Genomic DNA, 20,972 nt, shown 5'->3' with positions numbered 1-20,972 from the left:
GGTCCTAAGTGTACCTGTAACTTCCAGGGATCCACTGACTTCTTAGATCCCGGGGCCCTCTTCTTTGACCCCTTCCTTCTCTGTGTTCCCTCACAGGGCAAGATCGGCTCCAATGTCCTGATTCCCCACAGATGTAACATTGATCAGGTCTGATAGCCCTATATCTTCTCCAACTAAACCGAGGGAAAGTCGGCTCTCGGATTGGCATGTCTATCCACGCTTTAAATTCCTCCTCCTTATCCTCCTTCGATGTTACTTCCCGTTTCTGGATTTTTAGTACGGGTCTGGGGTGGAAGATTACAACCTTCACGTGGTCGGCCCTGTTTCGACTAATGCAATCAACTCGATGTACACAAACGGAAGATCAAATAGAACAAGTTGTCCAACAGCTTTAGGCTGTGCACGCCACACGAAAGAAGAAGTACGGGTCTCTGGAAGGATTTAGCTGCCGTTGAACCAGGTTGTATTGAAATGTGGACGTCTGTAGCCCGGGGATAATTTGCACCTACTGCGGGGTCTAATTCTAAAGGCGGAGTAGGCAGCTTTCTACTAGGGAATTGCCTACAGGGAATCCGCGCCATATCCATAACATCGGGGATTTGCTCTGATTTCAGTGGATTTTATCAATGTCAGGATCAGCCACTTCATAGCCTCCTGCTGTCTCACCCTCAGAAAAACTGCTCGTTCTGCTACCGGAATCTCTATACTTTAGGAATGATTCTTTCGCTTTCCCACTTGATTTCCCAATTAATTTTGGCACCCACTTCTTTATTGCTCCTTGATCCCCCACACTATCCTCTGCTGGTGAAGTAATCATCGGAGCTAGAGAGTCCTTTCCCGATTTTCTTACTTTGGATATGAATTTCATGGGTGGAGTCGAAGATACCACTGACTCCACCCGAGTGCCCTGTTTGCAAGCTGCGCATGGTGTCTCAGAACTAAGAACATGAGAGGGCTGAGAGGAATGCTGTGCCTCTGTTCCGAAAAAGTCTGCCTATCCTTGTATATATTGGGCTTCTCTCTCATCGAGATCCATGCTAACCGCGGCACTCTTACTAAATTTAATACGTTGATTTTAGTCAGCACCTCCCCTTTAAGAGCTATCGCAGTCATTTCACCTTTAAAAGCTGATGTTCTCTCCTGCTCCTGCTGCTAGCTTCCACTATCTTCCTTTCCCTGTTCCGAAATGTCTAGAGAAGGACCAGTTCTCTCTTTTTCCATTCTAATCCCTAACTTGAATGCTGCCATTCTTAAAGTAGAAAGCAGAACGACTTCTTTATTTACTTTCCTTTCAGTGAAGAAAATTTTCCATATTTCAATAAGCTCGTTCCCTGTTCACTGTTACTATATCGTCTAACAATGGTCTCTATGTAGGTTATTCCTACTATAGACTTTAGCACACCTATCGGCCTAAGTTCGTTCCTCAAAACTTTATTTAATTTTCCCAATAATTTTCTTAATCTCTCTGCTTCCTGCATAATTTTCTCACAAATTATTCTTATCGGACTTTCAGGAATATTTGATAGGTCCTTCTCCAGTACATAGAAACATAGAAAATAGGTGCAGGAGTAGGCCATTCGGCCCTTCGAGCCTGCACCGCCATTCAATATGATCATGGCTGATCATCCAACTCAGTATCATGTGCCTGCCTTCTCTCCATACCCCCTGATCCCTTTAGCCACAAGGCCCACATCTAACTCCCTCTTAAATATAGCCAATGAACTGGCCTCAACTACATTCTGTGGCAGAGAATTCCAGAGATTCACCACTCTCTGTGAAGTACATTTCACATCCTCCTACACAATAGACGCAATACAGTTAAGATTGAAAACACTCACACCTCCTCAATACTCGCCCCTTCCTTTCAGACTCCAAGGCCACTGAAATCGCTCCCACAAAATGACTAACGTCTAGCAGATTCACACCTTCTCACATAATTGTACCTTCAATCTTTCCCAACCATTACTCAATCACTCCACTCAATCGCCCTATTCAATTGTTTGACTCAATCACTCTCAACTTTCTTATCAACTCGATCACAATCACCTCATTCAACTCTCAGCCTGTAAACAAAGAATCTCCGGTTTCCCAAACTACGACTCCGGCTCTTAATATTTAAATTTTAGCAGCAATCTCTCCCACTCAGAACACTTCAAGTTCACACATACAAATAAACCCGAACCACACAAGTAAAACTATAATCAAACAAGAAATTATTCCCCCAATTACAAGTAAACCCAAGACACACCCCAATATAAACTATAAGCATCCACTTATTATGACGATGAATCACACATGATCATACTCGATCTCAGTGCTGCATCGTGCTGTTATCAATCAGTGAACCTCTCCCTCCGATACCGAAGATTTTCCCCTTCTTAGGGTACTCTTTGCAGAGGGGTACTACTTCTTAAATGGACTACTTTTCCTCCTAAATGTTACTTTCCTCCTGCTAAGACTAGAGTTCTATAGGGGGACCTCTATCCCTCCACTCCAAGTTCTACAAAATTAGGGGTACCTCTCACATCCGGGAACTTTTCACCAAGTAAGCCATGTTCCCGTCTCTCAGTTACTGTTCGTTAACAGCAATCAACAATCGAGTAAATTCTGTAAATCTAAATTCGTTCTCGGACCAATTAGTTTTGGTGCGTACCACTCAACATATGCGAGCTCTCAAATTCAAATTACTTGCCCAATGAAATCTCGAATGGACTAGAGTATTCCCAGCCAATCTATACTCTAGCCACCGAGCACAGTGCATTTATGAGATTCCTCGTCCGTCACTCCAGGGATTCAGATATCTTCACACAGGCTTCACACCTAGGTTTTAATTCTTCAAAAGGACTTCCTTTACACCTGCTTGGCACCGGGTGTCAGCGCCTAGCCTCTTCGCGCTGGCTGTCGATGCTGATTTTTGGAACGCACCTTTCCAATCAGCGCTCCCAGCAATGACAGGTCAAATGCTTCACCACTTATCACGTGAACCAGACTTGTTTTCAATATCCACCAATTGGATACCAAATCTGGAAAAGGATGCTCGTTTGGCTCTTGTTAAGCAGCTGTAGTCTGCCAACTACGTCCAAGTTTTGGGCTTCTAACCCAGGCAAGGGCCTCTAACCCAACCCCAGCAGAGCCTCTAACCCCACCCTGGTTTTATGGGCCCCTAACACAAAGGAGTGCTATCCACCCCCCCCCCCCGTGCTTGCTAGAATCTGTTCTATGATCTCGTTGGGACCCTTTCCCAAGCCCGCGAATGATCGATCTGCTCTGACTAGCGAAGTGCCGAAAATCAATGCGAAAACCGCACAGTGACACCGATTTCTGCACTTGCAATCGACACAGCTCAATACCCTTAATCGTAGACATAATCTAATTCAATTTAAAATTTTACATAGATTATATTATTCAAAAACAAGACTGAATAAATTCTATCCAAATATACCCCCCATTTGTGATAAATGTTTATCCCAAAACGCAACTATAACACACTCTTTTGTTTCCTGCATAAAACTTTATAGATTTTGGAGTGATATTTTTGAAATATTTACAAAATTATTCAAGATAAGAATGGAACCTAATACTGAAATGATTATATTTGGAGTAATGGAAGATGGGAATAAATTGAACTCATCTCAAAATTTATTTTTTATTTATGGTTTAATAATAGCAAAAAAGTTAATACTTAAATTTTGGAAAAATACATCAATACCAACGCTTAAAATGTGGATTGCAAGCATGTTGGACACCGGACATCTTGAGGAAATGCGATTTCTCCTAATAGATAAATCAGACCAATTCATAACGAGTTGGTCTCCATTTGTCGTCTTTTCTGGAATCATATGGTGCAACACAATTGTAAAAGCTAACTGTTTCAGGACTGGACGAGGGATGGTCAAGATTATAAACAAGGATCTCCTTCCTTCTTTTTTTAAATTTCTTATTCTCTTTTTCCTATTTTCTTTTCTTCAACTTTCTTCATTCATTCTTCTTTTTCACACACTATATATCTCACGTTTTTCTATCCTTTACTATCTAATTTATTTTTCTTATTCTTCTTTATTATAATAAAAAAAATAAGAAGTTGTACATAAAATGTATTATGAAAATATATATTAGGCACTTTGGTGCCATATGATTGTACTTACTTCTAATAAAATAAAATTAAATTAAAAAAAAAACACCCTTAATCGCAAACTTGTGTTTGGGGGTCCATTGAGATCCAGGACAAGCTCCCAATGTAAATAGCTTGTTCTAAGCTTCCCTCCAGTCTAGTTTCAGTCAATAAAATACTGAGTCAAGCACTTGCGCAACTAAACTTTATTTTGGAAAAACGCAATAACAGTTCCCCTTTACTATAGCTAACCACCACGGGTTCGATCCTTGTATCTGCTTGTCCAAGCCCTTCTAGCCTCATACAAGCAGAGACACTCCAAAAGGTCACGCAGTCCCAAGGATTCTTCCAGAAGATCGACATCAGCCCTCGTGGGAGCTACCTTTTATAGGTCCCCGAACCATGAAGGGCCAAACCATATGGGGGTGGTCTCTTTACAGTCCAATAACAGATATCGATTAACACAGTACATGATAGACAGTTCCCTAACGCAATAATACAGTAACAAATACATTGTATTCGAAAGGACCTTCTGGAAGGAAGCAAACATAGAAACATTTGCCTAGATATTCAAGAAACCCAGACAAGGCTCAACACTTAACCCAATCAAAATTTAGCAAAGTAAAGCTTTGCAACATTATATACAATGTGTATGTCTGGTTTGCATTCACCCAATCCGTTTCATGCAATTTACACCTAATTGTAAGATGCTGCAGATGTCCCATTCTTTCCCTGCAACTCTTATCTGGGCCACAGACTAGGTGGCACCATTCTGCTGCTTGTCCCATTTCTGCAGAAGGCACATTTAAATTGACCAAATGGCCTAGCAGCACAGAAGCCTTTACCCAATTTTAATGTCCTGGCAGCTCCAATTTGGCCAGAATTAACAAACCCAGGCAGAGGGATTCCAGAATCAACCAAGTTTATTTATTTTAATTCTTAAAGTGGTACAAGATCATTTAAGATTCACCTATATCAAGTATATGCATGATAATCTTTTTTAAATAGTGTACTTTAAAGTCGGATCCATACATAATTTTAAATTCTCTGAACTATATTATTATTATTTTCTTGAGCAACAACATGATTTGTGTTTTTGTAAATATTTTAATACAATAACTCAAAACCTAAGAAAATGTTTTACATATGTTAAAACTACAATTTTAGATTAGACTTACAGCATGGAAACAGGCCCCGTGGCCCACCGAGTCCACACCGACCATCGATCACCTGTTCATGCCAGCTCTATGTTATCCTACTTTCACATCCACTCCCAAGACTTTAGAGGCGATTTAATGAGGTCAATTAACCTAAAATGCTTAGCTGGTGTTTGGCCATTTATTTGTCTGCTTCGATCAATACTAACTGCACGTTATGGCGGTACTATCATAATCTGTTAAGGAGACTTCTGGCAAAGCGCATTTGCCATGGTAATGATCCTTCTGGGAACTTTGAGGGCTGAAGAGTCTATTCTATTCCATGTTCCATGTTTATAAATGCTTTGATTTATTCTTAACTTGCTAAATTCGCCTGATCTGATCACACTTTGTGATACCATAAATTGCCAGAGACTGTGAAAGTATAAAGAAGATGATATTTTTACTTGAATTCCCATTCCCCAGTGAGATTTGTTCAGGAGAGGGTCAAACAGGATTGTCAGTGTATGTGGACGGTGAGCTAGCAAGAAGGAAAGTGCAGTCAGAGGCAACAGACACAGAACACAGGTTCAAAATGAAATTGATAGTAGAAGGAGTCTGAATAAGAGATCTGACCCAAAATGTCAATAGACAATAGACAATAGACAATAGACAATAGGTACAGGAGTAGGCCATTCGGCCCTTCGAGCCAGCCTCACCATTCAATGTGATCATGGCTGATCATCCCCAATCAGTACCCCGTTCCTTGCCTTCTCCCCGTATCCCCTGACTCCATTATTTTTAAGAGCCCTATCTAGCTCTCTCTTGAAAGCATCCAGAGAACCTGCCTCCACCGCCCTCTGAGGCAGAGAATTCCACAGACTCGCCACTCTCTGCGAGAAAAAGTGTTTTCTCGTCTCCGTTCTAAATGGCTTACTCCTTATTCTTAAACTGTGGCCCCTGGTTCTGGACTCCCCCAACATCGGGAACATGTTTCCTGCCTCTAGCATGTCCAAACCCTTAACAATCTGATATGTTTCAATGAGATCGCCTCTCATCCTTCTAAACTCCAGAGTGTACAAGCCCAGCTGCTCCATTCTCTCAGCATATGACCGTCCCATCATCCCGGGAATTAACCTTGTAAACCTACGCTGCACTCCCTCAATAGCAAGAATGTCCTTCCTCAAATTAGGGGACCAAAACTGCACACAATACTCCAGGTGTGGTCTCACTAGGGCTTTGTACAACTGCAGAAAGACCTCTTTGCTTCAGCCATTCGTGTTCTCCAGAGATGCTGCCTGACCCGCTGAGTTGCTCCAGCATTTTGTGTCTATCTTCAAAATGAATACCCAATGAATGATGAATACCCAAAACAATACCCAAAGTTGATCATGGAGCAAATCAACTCCTACATCGACAAAAACCTGGACCCACTGCAGTTCGCGTACCGCCACAACAGATCAACGGTGGATGCGATCTCGCTGGCCCTCCACTCCGCACTGGACCACTTGGACAACAAAAACTCATATGTCAGGCTGTTATTCATTGATTACAGCTCGGCATTTAACACAATCATCCCCTCCAAACTGGTTACCAAACTCGCAGAACTGGGTCTCTGCGCATCCCTCTGCAACTGGATCCTCGACTTCCTCGTCCACAGACCACAGTCTGTTCGTATTGGTGGAAATGTGTCAGCCTCAATAACAATCAGCACGGGAGCACCTCAAGGCTGCGTGCTCAGCCCCCTGCTGTACTCACTCTATACCCATGACTGCGTAGCGAACCACAGTGCGAACTCCATCATCAAGTTCGCTGACGACACCACTATTGTGGGGCGTATCACTGATGGGGATGAGTCAGAGTACAGAAGAGAGATCGAGCAACTGTCCATATGGTGCCAGCGCAATAACCTGGCCCTCAACACCAGCAAAACCAAGGAACTGATTGTGGACTTTGGAAGGAGTAGGAGGGGGACCCACAGCCCCATTTATATCAACGGGTCGATGGTTGAAAGGGTCAAGAGCTTCAAATTCCTGGGCGTGCACATCTCTGAAGATCTTTCCTGGTCCGAGAACACTAATGCAATCATCAAAAAAGCACATCAGCGCCTCTACTTCCTGAGAAGATTACGGAGAGTCGGATTGTCAAGGAAGACTCTCTCTAATTTCTACAGGTGCACAGTCGAGAGCATGCTGACCGGTTGCATCGTGGCTTGGTTCGGCAATTTGAGCGCCCTGGAAAGGAAAAGACTACAAAAAGTAGTAAACACTGCCCAGTCCATCATCGGCTCTGACCTTCCTTCCATCGAGGGGATCTATCGCAGTCGCTGCCTCAAAAAGGCTGGCAGTATCATGAAAGACCCACACCATCCGGGCCACACACTCATCTCCCTGCTACCTTCAGGTAGAAGGTACAGGAGCCTGAAGACTGCAACAACCAGGTTCAGGAATAGTTACTTCCCCTCAGCCATCAGGCTATTAAACCTGGCTCGGACAAAACTCTGATTATTACCAACCACTTTCTGTTATTTGCACTATCAGTTTATTTATTCATGTGTGTATATATTTATATCATGGTATATGGACACATTTATCTGTTTTGTAGTAAATGCCTACTATTTTCTGTGTGCTTAAGCAAAGCAAGAATTTCATTGTCCTATACAGGGACACATGACAATAAACTAACTTGAACTTGAACTTGAACCACGTGAATTACAATCTGAACATTCAGATTCAGTCAAACTAGCTGAACTAAACAATAGAATTCAGTTTCTTTCGAGCTGCGTACAGAATAAAACATAAATGATCGTTTGAACCCCTTCATCATTTTAACGCAGCACTGAGAAAGCTGATTTTATGGCACTGAAGAAAATCCTGTTTAAAAGTTAATGTTGAGGGTTTTAACAAAATCAAGCTGCAGCTGTTTTCCATAATGTTATTCCAAACCTCTAGGGAAGAAATCTCCCTGAAGCACCTGCTGTAGAATGATCTGTTCTGCAGGAAAGATGACAGCAACTTTGCAAAGCAATATATTCCTGGCGTTTCTTAGCCTGAGCCATTAGTCAAACACTGAGTCAAACACTGCAAAAATACCTTAAAGTATGGAATAAACAGGTCTTGCTGTAATAACCTTAAATTTACACAATCAACATTTACAAAATAACAATGAATTATATATTTCCAAATAAGTTCTGCCTCTGTAATGGAAAGGCCTAAAGAATAAATGTGCTTAGCTTATTTTAGTTTAGAGATATAACAAGGAAACAGACTATTCGGTCGACTGAGTCCACACCGACCATCGATCACCCATTCACACTAGTTCTATCTTATCCCATTTACTCTTCCACTCCTTACATATTAGGAGCAATTTAATATGTAGAGGCCAATTAACAGACAAACCTGCACGTGTTTGGGATGTGGGGGAAAACTGGAGCACCGGGAGAACGTGCAAATTCTACGCAAACAGCTCCTGAGGTCAGGTTCGAACTTGGGTCTCAGCCGCTTGAGGGTGATGTACATGAAGGATGGCATTTATTAAGGACTTTTTTAAGACTGGGGTTGTGCAGATGTCAGATGTCATCTCAAAGAAAGTGTATTATAATAAATACTGTCCAATAATGAGAAATATCTCAGCTGCAGCTGAATGCCAATGAATCTTAAGAATAGTGCTGTAGAAATCTTCAGACAGTGGAATCTTGCATGTTTACTCAGGCTTAGCTACATTTTTGTCTGCTCTTACAGAAGACCAATGGTGGAATATTTAAATTGCCTTGTCTGAAAATCAGGTTGTCAAATTGCTGCAGCTGTCTTTCTGGTATTAAATAACACGTACAGATTGCAAGAAAAAAACTGTCATGTATAACAAGCTGCTGTTAAGTCAGCTGTTGGAAATGAGGAAACAAGGTTGCTTGTAAGATATCCTTTCATCACATACTCTTAGAATTATTTTACCCCTGTTGTAAGGTATAAAACAAGACCAATAACATAAAGGGGTGATGTCAAAAATATAAAACTCTGAAGATAACATGTAATTTATTAAAAATGCACGGAAACGTACATTTAAAAAGTGTTTTAAATACCCTATGTATCTTGATTCATACAGCACGGAAACAGGCCCCTCAGCCCTACTCGCCCATGTCGACCAGGATGTCCCATCTATGCATCTACACTTCCTCACGTTTGTCCCATATCCCACTAAACCTTTTCTATTCATGTACACCAGTTTAAAGGGCTTGGAAATGCTGTTATAGATTGTCGAAGTTTTGAAGTCAGACGCACTGCCACAGCAGAAGTGACTGTTGGGTTTGACAGACACTTCTGTGCCGACAAAGCCCATTAGGTTTAGGTTTATTATTTCATGTGTGCCGAGGCGCAGTGAAAAGCTTTGTTTTGCATGCTATCCAAACAGATTAGATATACCACACATCAATACAATCAGTTCAAATTCAAGTACAAAAGGAGATGGCACAGTGTAGAATATAGTTCTCAGCGCAGCAGTTCATAATTGAGAGAGTGAACCAAGCACAAATTGAGCTGGATGCCTTGTGATATGGAGGCAGTTCTGAAGCTCTGACACATTGCATGGACCTGCCAACGTCAGCCTTAGTGCAGTCAGTGTGCATCTCAAGGGACCGAGAAAACAGTCATGGCAGAATGATGAATGGCGACAGGGATCCAGAGAGGGAAGGACAGAGAAAAAGATGTCATGATTTCAGAGAAGACAAGCAGAAAGCAGAAAAGGTTGAACAATTGCAGGAAGTCTGAGGGTGGTAAAATATGTGGGCTGCACAGTGACGCAGCGGGTAACACTGCAGCCTCACTGGGGCAGAGACCCAGGTTCGATCCCGACCTTCGGTGGTGGCTGAGCGGAATTTATATGTTCACCCTGTGACCGCATGGGTTTCTTCTGGGCGCTCCTGTTTCCTCCCACATCCAAAGGCATGAAGGTTTGTAGGTTAATTGGCCCTCTGTAAATTGTCCCCTAGTGTGTGGATGGAACAGTGGGATAGCATAGAACTAACGTGCACAGTTGCTCGATGGTCAGCATGGACTCTGTGGGCTGAAGGGCCTGTTTCCATGTTGTATCTCTAAACTAATCTAAACTAAACTAAAACCAAGATGTAATATTTGAAAGCAGAAGTATGGAAGAAGAGGGAGCTTTAAGAAGAAATAAAATAAAAAATATGTATTAGATCATGCATGATATCTGATCATGTACTGGTCAGTAAATGTTATTAGCCAGTGTTAAGTTTAATGTTACGAACTAACGTGTAGAAATTATATAACACAATGTGTTTCTAGCCATGGTGTTAAGATTGCAATTGTAGTGCAGGATATGCGATTGGGTGTGTATGATCTGGCAATAGATACCATGGAGATGTTAAATGGAACTTACAGGGTAGAGTTTTTATTCAAGATCCATGTGCTGATTTAAAAGCTTCTTAAATGCTACTATCATATCTGCATCCACCACCAGCTGTGGAGACAAAGAAATTGAGTGAATTTACACGGTTGCAAATTATAAACACATGTACATACACACATAAAGTGCCCTCCATAATGTTTGGGACAAAGACCCCTCATTTAGTTATTTGCCTCTGTACTCCACAATTTGAGATTTATAATTTTTAAAAAATCACATGTGGTTAAAGTGCACATTGCCAGATTTTATTAAAGCGTATTTTTATACATTTTGGTTTCACCATGTAGAAATTACAGCTGTGTTTCTACATAGTCTCCCCATTTCAGGGCACCATAATGTTTGGGACACATGACTTCACAGGTCTTTGCAATTGCTCAGGTGTGTTTAATTGCCTCCTTAATGCAGGTATAGAGATCTCTCAGCATCTAGTCTTTCCTCCAGTCTTTCCATCACCTTTGGAAACTTTTATTGCTGTTTATGAACATGAGGACCAAAGTTGTGCCAATGAAAGTCAAAGAAGCCATTATGAGACTGAGAAACAAGAATAAAACTGTTAGAGAAATCAGCCAAACCTTAGGCTGACCAAAAGCAACTGTTTGGAACATCATTAAGAAGAAAGAGAGCACTGGTGAGCTTACTATTCGCAAAGGGACTGGCAGGCCACGGAAGACCTCCACAGCTGATGACAGAAAAATTATCTGTAATGAAAAATCCCCAAACACATGTCCGACAGATCAGAAACACTCTTCAGGAGTCAGGTGTGGATTTGTCAATGACCACTGTCCACAGAAGACTTCATGAACAGAAATACAGAGGCTACACTGCAAGATGCAAACCACTGGTTAGCCGCAAAAATAGGATGGCCAGGTTACAGTTTGCCAAGAAGTACTTAAAAGATCAACCTCAGTTCTGGAAAAAGGTTTTGTGGACAGATGAGACAAAGATAGTGACAGCAAGAGCAAAGTATGGAGGAGAGAATGAACTGCCCAAGATCCAAAGCATACCAGCTCATCTGTGAAACACGGTGGAGGGGGTGTTATGGTCCCTCTGGGCATGTATGGCTGCTGAAGGTACTGGCTCACATCTTCATTGATGATACAACAGCTGATTGTAGTAGCATAATGCATTCTGATGTGTATAGACACATCCTATCTGCTCAAGTTCAAACAAATGTCTCAAAACTCATTGGCCGGCGGTTCATTCTACAGCAGGACTAGCCCCCAAAACAAGCGTAACCTAAAGATGGCTGCAATACAGGCCTGGCAGAGCACCACCAGAGAAGGCACCCAGCAACTGGTGATGTCCATGAATCGCAGACTTCAAGTAGTCATTGCATGCAAAGGATATGCAACAAAATACTAAACATGACTTCTTTCATTTACATGACATTGCTGTGTCCCAAACATTATGGTGCCCTGAAATTGGGGGGACTATGTATAAACACTGCTGTAATTTCTACACGGTGAAACCAAAATGTATAAAAATGGCCTTTATTAAAAATCTGACAATGTGCAGTTTAACCACATGTGATTTTTTTCTATTACAAATTTCAAATTGTGGAGTACAGAGGCAAATAAATAAACAATGGGTCTTTGTCCCAAACATTATGGAGGGAACTGTATGTCTCGAGTGTTTAGTTTAGTTTGAGATACAGCATGGAAACAGGCCCTGCAGCCCACCAAGTCCGCACCGACCAGCAATCCCCGCACATTAATACTATCCTACACACAATTGGGAGAATTTACATTGATACCAAGCCGATTAACGTACAAACCTATAGGTCTTTGGAGTGTTGGAGGAAATCGAAAATCTCGGAGAAAACACACACGGTCACGGGGGAGAACGTACTAACTCCGTACAGACGGTACCCATAGTCGGGATCGAACCCAGCACTGGAAGCTCTGTAAGGCAGCAGCTCAATCACTGTGCGACCCTGCAGTCCTTGTGATTGATTAGTTAATTGTATGACTTCATGGAACATAAACATCGAACAGTACAGTGCAGGAACAGGCCCTTCGACCCACAGTATCTGTGCCGAACATGACGCCAAGATCAAGTAATTTCCTCTGCCTGCACATGATCCATATCCCTTCATTCTCTGCATATCGATGCCGAGCCAAATATCTCTCAAGTGTGACTATCATATCTGCCTCCACACCACCCCTGGCAGCACATTCCAGGCACCTACCACCCTCTGTGTAAAAAATAATTGCCTCATGCATCTCCTTTAAGGGCCTGTCCCACGAGCATGCGACTGCATGCGGCAAACGCGACCAAAGCAGAAGTGGGGGCCGCACGGAGGTCGAGTGATCCCGTACGAGTAGACGTGAAGTTCGATCAAAGTCCGCGGGAAGTTCACGCTGGGCGCACGCCCGTCGAGGCGATGCGTACGGCCTCAATGCAGCTGCGGGCTGGCAGGCCATTGCCGCGCGGAATCTTTGGACAGTGTCAGTTTTTCGTAGCCCCGCGCAATGACGGGACCAGCTCCACGCAACTCCATACGGCTCCGGCGATCGGTGGGACAGGCCCCGCGAGGCCGTACGGCTCAAGCGGCCACGTTAGGTCGCGCTTGCCGCATGCAGTTGCATGCTCGTGGAACAGGCCCTTTAAACTTTATCCCTCTCACATTAATGCTATGCCCTCTAGTCTTTGATATTTCCATCCTGGGGAAAAAAAGTATGTACTTCTATCAGGTCTCCCCTCAACCTCTGACGTTCCAGAGAAATCTATCCAAGTCTGTCTAATCTCACATAGCTAATACAGGTACCATCCAATGTATCAGTTGACTGATGATCTAATATACTCCATAAAGATAGTCGATCCTGTGTAGCCATTTTTAGAGGAAACAGTGAACGAGTAAGAGTAAGTGATTCCTTCTCTCCAGATATGCTGCCTGTCCCACTGAGTTACTCCAGCTTTTTGTGTCTATTTAAGAGTAAGTGAGAGTGCACTCTTTATAACTGTGTACCAGGTGGCATGACATTTTACTCATCGTTGTATCAGTCACTGCCATTAATTATGAGGATATTGCTTTCAATGAAGAATGTTTGGTTGATAGCCATGTCTGTTATTTGTGGTAGTAAGCAGAATCACCAAAAAACCTACAGACATTACATCACGCTATTCCCAAAAGATGGTGTCTAGGTATTTGAAATAAAAGCCTCTTAATAGGTAGGATTTTCTGTTTCTTCAAGCTGCGACAAGTTTGTGGTTAATCCAGTATTTTTCTAAAGGCAATATTGCTTGCATATGGTGTTAAATAAAATAATGTTATTTTGAGTTTATTTTGAGGGAGTGTGTTGGGATGGGAGTACTATGGTCCTTCCATAAGCTCGGGTACAGACCCGATTCTCCAAATTACCTAATTGCACACATTGGAGGTCTGAAGAAGGGTTTCGGTCCGAAACGTTACCTATTTCCTTCGCTCCATAGATGCTGCTGCACCCGCTGAGTTTCTCCAGCATTTTTTTGTGTACCTTGGAGTTTTTCTCTGCAACTGATACACTACAATGCTGAGAAACAATATTCTGCACCCTGTATCTTCCTCGTCGCTCTACCTTTTGTACTTGAGTTTGGCTTGAATGCATTCATGTATAGTATTCATGTATGATCTGTTTAGCATGAACAAGCGCGGACCCTTTGGGTCCCGTTCCTCCAACAAACTGCGCATGCGCGATTGACGGACCCGACTGCTGCGTTTAAAGTTGTGCCGTTGACGGCAGAAATTAAGTTAAAGGTAATAATGTGAATAGAGGACCCGTGGAGGTGTTTGTAGAATAGCACAAAACTTACCCGTGGTGCCCTTGGGTCCCCGTTGTGAGGCCAGGCAAGTACACGCGAAAGAAAAAATAAATGGCGATGTGAAAATCGGCAAAGACCACAACTTTACAGGCGGGGCTGACAGGTTCCCATTGTGACGCCAGAGCTCCCCGTCACAATGGTGGGCGGGGGGGGGGTTGGCAGGGGGGGGGGAGGGTGTGGGTGGGGGGTGTGGGCCGGGGGTGGGGGGCGTGGGCGGGGGGGGGTGTGGGAGGGGGGTGTATGGGCGGGGGAGAGAGCTCGGAGAAAATACAGGGGTTGTGGGGGTATCACAGGTGAGGGGGGCAGGAGCCAGTGAGGGGAACCAGAGGGGAAGGGGCTGGAGCAGAAGCTGGTCGCTGGTCTCTGGACCGCTGGTCGTTCTCGTCCGCTGAGATCAGATTCTCCGCTTTCCATTTGGTGACATTTCCTGTGCCGGGCCGGGCCGGGCCGTTTCCAGTTCCTCCGAAAATTGTGTCCGGTTGGAAACCCCGCTGGCCATCCACCGCTCCAGTAAAGAGGCGATGGCACAGGAAGGGGCGGACCATCCCGCGGAGTGACAGGAGAAAAGACCAATCCACTCGGCGCTGAACAGCAGGAGAGGAGATTGATCTGCGCACACGAGGTTTTTAAGATATTTTAACCTCACTAAAGTTTACATTAGACCACCGATCAGAATGAAACTTGGTGCAATCGCAGAGCAGGAGAACGGCGAGTACGCTGGCGAAACATCGTAGTGCTATTGCGTAACGTTTTTGCGTGAATAGAATGACCGCGCAACTGGAAGATAACAAGATCATAGATAACCTGTAAAATATAACATCAATCTGTACAAAACTTGCTAATGCGCACCGCAGGACAATGGTGAGTATGGTGGTCCAAAAATTGTCCTATCTTGCATCATTTTGGCAGTTTCAGGAACACACACACACACACACACAAAAATAAACACATTTGTGTGTGTGTGTGTGTGTGTGTGTGTGTGTGTGTGTGTGTGTGTGTGTGTGTGTGTGTGTATACTAGACCAAGTGGGACCCGTTGGGCCCCGTTCCCCAACGCAATATTCCACCACTCACCCATTCCCCCAAAGCAACCCGTTTCCACCACTCACCCGTTCCCCCAACACAACCCGTTCCCCCAACACAATATTCCACCACTGACCCATAACCCCCAATGCGCAGGCGAGGCTCGATTTTTTAAACTCTCATAACTTCTTTATTTTTTATTGATCGGAAAAATCCTCAGGGCTGCCTCAGCAGAGGAGGACTGTGAGTAAGATGGCAAAAATCATAGCGATTATAGGGTAGCGTTTTTTTCTAAAATCAATATACAGTGCAGACAGGAAGTGGTCAAGATGAGATTTTTAGTTATATACTAGACTATGTGGGACCCGTTGGGTCCCAGCATCACACAGGAGGGCTGGTCATCCAACGCAATATTCCACCTCTCCACTAACTCTAATATTGGTGGCCAGTTGGGGGGGGGGGGCTTTCTGGAGCGCTAGCATGGGTGTTGTGGGCTGAAGGGACTGGTTTCCAGAGGGCTAGTATGCAAATTGTGCGCCAAATGGATTCTTGGGCTGGCGTCTCAGTCAATCAAGCCTGTTGTGCTGGCAACTCACTCACTCACGGCTGGTGGGCTGGTAGTTGACTCACGGCTAATCCTTGAAATTCTATTTCAAGCAGGGTATAAGGCCACCAAATTCAAGTGCAGTTTCTTACCACTTCTCGCAGGGTGCAAAGCCACCAAATTCAAGTGCAGTTTCATATCATTTGAAGTAGGGTGCAAAGCCACTAAAGACAGCGAGTCGTGACCTCTCCCTCCTCCATCTTGCAGAGACTGAGCCACACCCACATTTCCGGGTTTTATAACCCCTCCACCCCCCCCCCCCCCCCCCCCACCGGATAAGGTGTGGCTTTCATGGAGTGATTGACAGGAGAGAGATTCTCAACATTTAAAAAAAAATTAATAACACTTTTATTTTTCATTGATGGGAAGAATTCTCTGCACCTGCTCAGCGGAGGGGGACTGAGTAAGATGGCCAAAACTCACAGCCGTAAGTGGCAGCGTTTTATCTAAAATCAATATACAGTGCAAACAGGAAGTAAGTGCATTTACAGTAGTGCATTTACAGTAGTGCCTTTTAACTTCAAGCCAAAGCACCCAAGCCACCATTTGCAGTAAGTAGTGCATTTCAACTTCATGCCACCATTTGCAGTAAGTGGTGCCTTTCAACTTCAAGCCAATGCACCCAAGCCACCATTTGCAGTAAGTAATGCCTTTTAACTTCAAACCACACCCAAGCCACCATTAGCAGTAAGAGGTGCCTTTCAACTTCAAGTCAAAGCTCCCAAGCCACCATTTGCAGTAAGTAGTGCCTGTCAACCTCATGCCACCATTTGCAGTAAGTAGTGCCTTTCAACTTCAAGCCAAAGCAACCAAGCCACCATTTGCAGTAAGTAGTGCCTTTCAACTTCAAGCCAATGCTCCCAAGCCATCATTTACAGTAAGTAGTGCCTTTCAACTTCAAACCAAAGCTCCCAAGCCGCTACTTGCAGTGCCTTTCAACTTCATGCCACCATTTGCAGTGCCTTTCAACTTAATGCCAAAGCACCCAAGCTACAATTTGCAGTAAGTAGTGCCTTTCAACTTAAAGCCAAAGCACCCAAGCCACCATTTGCAGTAAGTAGTGCCTTTCAACTTCAAGCCACACCCGCCACCATTTGCAGTTAGTGCCTTTCAACTTCAAGCCAAAGCAACTAAGCCACCATTTGCAGTAAGTAGCGCCTTTCAACTTCAAGCCAAAGCAACCAATCCACCATTTGCAGTAAGTAGTGCCTTTCAACTTCATGCCACCATTTGCAGTAAGTGGTGTCTTTCAACTTCAAGCCACACCCAAGCCACCATTTGCAGTAAGTAGTGCCTTTCAACTTCAAACCAAAGCAACCAAGCCACCATTTGCAGTAAGTACAGGTGCACAACCTTTTATCCGAAAGCCTTGGGACCAGACACTTTTCGTAATTCGGAATTTGTCGGTCTTCGGAATGGAAATTTTTTAGCGTAGATTTTAATGGCTGGCTCAGTGGTAGAGTGCTCGGCTCATATCCGCAAGGTCTCGAGTTTGCGCCTTGATCCCGGCAGTTCCTCGGTCGCGAGTTTGAGTCTTCAATGTAGTTTTTTCTTGCAGAATAAATGTCTGTATGAAATGCAGTGTGTTGAATGAATTCCTGAATTTATAAATGTGACCGCCGCATTGAATCGCCTCTCGCACTCATGTCACCCTAGCGGGGCTACATGCCCTTAGGGGACATTTTCACACTCTTATATCCGTGTGCAGCAGAGGCGACGTGCGTTTGGCGCCAAACGTGAGCTTTGGTGAGCTTTGGTGTGCAGACGACATCCTGGGAAAAATGTCCGGTTTCTTCCAGGTAGGCGATATACCCTCCCGGGCAATATACCCTCCACTTCTCTTTTATGAAGGGGATTTAGTTTCCCTTTCTTCCAGGACCGACCGGAGGTTCCGCTGTCACCTCTGCGGGCCGCCCTCGGTGAACGCCCTGTCTCCCTGTCCCTGGGATAGCAGGCAGCGATCAAACAGCACAATACCCCCCTCACCCTCCAACTCCAGAGGAATCCGCTCCCCGATGGGCCGCTACGGCGACAAGTGGCAGTTCGCCCACAGCCCGAGCTGCGCGACCCCAAGAACAAGACGTACCTTGCACACCATCAGCTTCTGCCCCTACGGGGAGCGTGTTCCTCTGGAGTTGGAGCGGGGCTGGGCTGAGTTGCTGATCTGGGATCTCCGTGCTTGCAGTGGGCCTGGGGGTTGGTGTCCCGATGAGGGGGCTGTGGGCGAACTGCCACTTGTCGCCGTTGCGGCCCATCGGGGAGCGGCTTCTGGTGGTCCTGATGTCTCCGGCCAGTTTGCAGTTTTCCTCTGGAGTTGGAACGGGGCTGGGCTGCTGTTGGCTGTGGGTCTCTGGGATCTCCGTGCTTGCAATGGGCCTGGGGGTCGGTGTCCCGTTGGTCCTGACGTCTCCGGTGACTGGCACTGACCTGCTAACATCGCTGACATGAAGACAGTGCAAAGCCCCCGCGCCGGTGCAAAGGGCGGGGCGCTGGAGAGGGGAGGGACGGGGTCACACACAGGGCCGGGAAGCAGAGGGGTGTAGGTGGGGTGAAACTGAAGGGAGCGACAATCTGCTGCTGCCTGCCCGCTGAGTTAAAAAGTTCCCACGCAAGACTCACGATACACTGTGTATCGTGCTACCGTGGGAACTTTTTAACTCAGCGGGCAGGCAGCAGCATATTGTCAATTATTAACCCTCCCGCGCAATATACCCTCACCTTCTCTTTTATGAATGGGGATTTAGTTCCCCTTTCTTCGAGGACCGACCGGAGGTTTCGCTGTCACCTCTGCGGGCCGCCCTCGGTGAACGTTTTCAAGGACCTTTCTTCAAGGACCGAAAAAATGTCCGCTATTCGGAGGTTTTCGTTATTTGGATCTTCGGATAAAAGGTTGTGCACCTGTAGTGCCTTTCAACTTCAAGCCAAAGCAACCAAGCCACCATTTGCAGTAAGTAGTGCCTTTCAACTTCAAGCCAAAGCAACCAAGCCACCATTCTTCTTCTATGTAGTTTTTTTTTTGGCGGTTGGCAAACAACTTTTTAGTGCATTACCGCCACCAACTGGTATGGAGTGTGGATCAAATAACATTATAACTTATATACTAATAACCTATATCTTTCCAAACAAATTGGTTACCCTGAGAAAAAGCATTAGGATTTGATAGCACTTATATGAATTCTTTTGTAAAATATCTATTAAATCAAATTGTACTTTTTCTTTTCTGAATCGTTCACTCATTTGTCTTCTTTCTTCCTCATACCTCTCACAATGTATAATGACATGCTCTATTGTCTCTTCTTGCCCACAGTATTCACATCTGCCTGTGTTATGCTTGCCTATTATAAAAAGTGTACTGTTCAGACCAGTGTGTCCAAATCTGATTCTTGAAATTACTGTCTCCTCTTTTCTGTTTTTTTCCTGCACATCTCATTTCTCCCACTTTCCTCTGGACTCTGTAGAACCACCGTCCTTTCCGCTCTTCCTCCCATTCCTTTTGCCATCTTTCCTTCAGTCTTTGCTTAATAATGTCTTTGATTTCAGTTTTACCTATGTTAATACTTAAATCAATCTTACTTCTTTTGTTACCCTCTTTTGCTACCTTATCTCAATCCACCATTTGCAGTAAGTAGTGCCTTTCAACTTCATGCCACCATTTGCAGTAAGTGGTGTCTTTCAACTTCAAGCCACACCCAAGCCACACCCAGCCACCATTTGCAGTAAGTAGTGCCTTTCAATTTCAAGACACACCCAAGCCAAGCCAACCAGGGGAGAGGGAGAGGGAGGGGGGGTGGGGGGGCTGGAGCGCTAGTATGAACCATTTTAGAACCAATAGACATTTTTTTGCAAGCTTTAGAACCAATAGAGACACTTTTTGCAAGCTTTAGAACCAATAGACCTTTTTTTGCAAGCTTTAGAAGCAATAGACACTTTTTGCAAGCTTTAGAAGCAATAGAGACACTTTTAGCAATCTTTAGAACCAATAGACATTTTTTGCAAGCTTTAGAACCAATAGACACATTTTATTGCAAGCTTTAGAACCAATAGAGACATTTCTTGCAAGCTTTAGAACCAATAGTCATTTTTTTGCAAGCTTTAGAACCAATAGAGACACTTTTTTGCAAGCTTTAGAACCAATAGACATTTTTTGCAAACTTTAGAACCAATAGACATCTTTTTGCAAGCTTTAGAACCAATAGACATTTATTTGCAAGCTTTAGAACCAATAGACATTTTTTTGCAAGCTTTAGAACCAATATACATTTTTTTGCAAGCTTTAAAACCAATAGACATTTTGTTGCAAGCTTTAGAACCAATAGACACTTTTCTGCATGCTTTAGAACCAATAGACACATTCTGCAAGCATTTTAGAACCACTAAGGGCACTTACATTTGAGTAGACATGTGTTCAGTGTTATTCACAGCTCATAGAAACGTGACCCTCTGCCTTCCTCCATCTTGAAGAGACTGTGTGGCACACCACTTCCTGGTTTTATAGTCCCTCCCCCCTGCCGCCAGCGGGGGCAGCAGAGAGAATGGGGAATTTTGTAAAAACATTAATATCTCTGTCATTTTTAATCGACGGGAAAAATCCTCGGCACACATGCGGCGGAGGGGGGCTCTGAGCAAGGTGGCTAAATATGACGGCCGTAGGTGGTGGCATTCTCTAGGAAATCGCAGCACAGATGGCCAAACCCGGTCAAGAACAGACTTTTAGTAATATATATATATATTACTAAATATTACTAAAAATATATTACTATATATATATATATACTAGACAAAGTGCAGACCTGTTGGGTCTGTTTCCCCAACGGCGTTTGCGGGGGAGGGGGGGGGCTGAGGCATCACACTCACATTAACCACCCCCCAAACACACA

General features: G+C 44.2%; 1 protein-coding gene and 1 long non-coding RNA gene across 3 annotated transcripts in view; one reads left to right on the top strand and one right to left on the bottom strand.

The window, feature by feature from the left end:
- Nucleotides 1-20,972, top strand: part of stard13 (StAR related lipid transfer domain containing 13) — a 363,098-nt gene that overhangs the window by 45,414 nt on the left and 296,712 nt on the right. The window lies entirely within an intron of this gene.
- The window catches only part of LOC116974447, a 19,919-nt gene continuing 114 nt past the window's right edge, over nt 1,168-20,972 (bottom strand). Inside the window, exons 2-3 of the long non-coding RNA XR_004412364.1 lie at nt 3,365-3,369; nt 1,168-1,229 (exon numbers count right to left, since the gene is read on the bottom strand). This is a non-coding gene — a long non-coding RNA (uncharacterized LOC116974447). The remainder of the gene's footprint in view (nt 1,230-3,364; nt 3,370-20,972) is intronic.

This window comes from Amblyraja radiata, chromosome 6 (assembly GCF_010909765.2).
Source record: "Amblyraja radiata isolate CabotCenter1 chromosome 6, sAmbRad1.1.pri, whole genome shotgun sequence".
Classification (NCBI taxonomy): domain Eukaryota; kingdom Metazoa; phylum Chordata; class Chondrichthyes; order Rajiformes; family Rajidae; genus Amblyraja; species Amblyraja radiata.
The sequence above is the reverse complement of the archived record's forward strand: the minus strand, read 5'-3'. Positions and strand labels throughout refer to the sequence as shown.